Consider the following 2,039-nt stretch of genomic DNA (forward strand, 5'->3'; position numbering starts at 1 on the left):
GATCCAACAAAAAGAGGAGTCCGTTGGCCCCACTGGTGCTGTTAGGGGAGTCTGGCTTGCAAACTGTCCAAAGTTTGCACAAATAGTAAAAAACAACCGATTTCACCTCCTAGCAGTACTCCAGCACAGGAATTTTCTTTTATCTCTTTGACTTGGCTGGACTAAACCAAACCTCTAGAGAAGGAATCAACCCCCAGGCTCATGGCTATGGGGAGGGAGAGGACGACCCTGACCATGAGGAGGCCATAAGCCCAGTCATCTTTCCAGGCTGTAGAGGACAGGCAGAGGAAAGAAGCTGTTGCTGCCAGGGACACTGCTTCTTCCTTGGACATCAGCAGGGATTGTACCCCATGGGGGAATGGTTTACCGTCAGAGGTGCTGTATAGGTGTAGGCAGGATTTGCTGAAGCAGGTGGAGGGGCTGGAGAACAGGATGGAGAGAAGGGGAAGAGGCAAGGACCTAGGAGGGATATGACTTACAGCTTTCCCTCTTCTTGCAGTGCTTTGTGGAGATACCAGGCCGGTCACCATTTGCTGCTGTCTTCTGCTGGATAAGCAGCCCTTCAGCTTAATGAAGGGAGGTGGTACAGGGGAAAGGCAATCGTCACCTTTAGAACAGGTAACACCCCAAATCTCTGATGTGAAGAGGGGACTGCGGACACGGAGAGCTCGCCGTGACCTGGGACTGCTGCTGGAGCAGGGACCTGCAGGCTGCGGCTGCCGGCTGACTCTGCCTCCTGCGGCACCAGGCAGATGGAAATGAAGAGTAAATGAATATTGCTGTTGAATTGAAGGGCTTCCTGCTTCAGTGAGGAGAGCCATACCCCAGGGAACAGGGAAGAGACTTATGACTTGGTGAAGGAAGCAGGAAGGAAATAATTCTGCTAGGCACAGATCACTTCTTCCATCTATTACCACTGCTGCGAGACACCTGGAAATACTGTTTCCCCCAGAAGAAATTAAGGTGTCCCTGAATGGAGCAAGACTCCTCTCTACTACTGGGGCAGCAGGCAGAATTGCTTCCTTTGCAACAATTATTTTCTCAGGTTATTTTCCTCCACATCCCTGAGGCCACACTAACGTTTCTTTTTATGCTCAGCTAAGCAGCTGATTGATTCTTCTTGGAGCTTTTCCTATATCGGCACCAGCGGGGGACTGAGCAGCACCCAATAACACAGTGAAAGTCAATTAGCTATATGAGACACTCTGTTGCCTACAGCCAGAAAATTTCCTTTCCCAGCTACTCTGCCTGAAACCCCATCACTCTCACAGCAAGAGGAGTGTGCCTTGTTGCCTCTAAATTAGGAGCCTTGAAAGAGGAGAGGATGGAGATCCTGGATCTAGCATCTTTTCAGTGCTCTTGTTCTTCCGTCTGTGGTCCGGGCAGCCTGGGAAAAAAATGTCAATTGTCCCATGGCTCCCAGTGGTTGGTGGGATGGTTTAGGGAGCATCACTTCAACACTACCGCGTGTTTGTATGTTAGAAAACATCTCCTGGCCAATTACAGCATTTGTGGACATACTCAATGTTTATGAGCACATCACCATGTTTATGGAGCAATGCACAGTTATCAAAGCAGATGGTTTGTTAAAAAAAAAAAAAATGCTTCATTCAGGCAGTCAAGGACAAATGACTTGGCAGCACTACTGAATAGCCTGTAGGAATACACAGTTTTAAAAAGATGTTCTTCATGGGACGCAGCAGATCTACCCTGCCTTTGGCCAGGGCAGTAGACTTACTAATCTTCAGTGGGATTTTCAGAAGCGCCTCAGGTTTGCTAGAAGGACATTTCTTATCCTTAATGACTTGTGCTCCTAAATGATTTAGGTGTCTTTGACAATCTCACCACTAATCCTAATGCAGGCCAAGCCAGGCTCTTTAATAAGCATAATGCTGCAGTCCGCACCATTTGTGTCCCTGGTAGAAGTTGTGCTGCTCAGTTGATGGGAGCCAATTGAATCTCTGTAACTCACCTATCCAGAGATAACTGACCTGAATGTTCACAGTTTTCCTTCTGTCAAAAGATAAAAGACCTATCTG

Source organism: Cariama cristata, unplaced genomic scaffold, assembly GCF_000690535.1.
Source record: "Cariama cristata isolate BGI_N322 unplaced genomic scaffold, ASM69053v1 scaffold9760, whole genome shotgun sequence".
NCBI classification, from domain to species: Eukaryota; Metazoa; Chordata; class Aves; order Cariamiformes; family Cariamidae; genus Cariama; species Cariama cristata.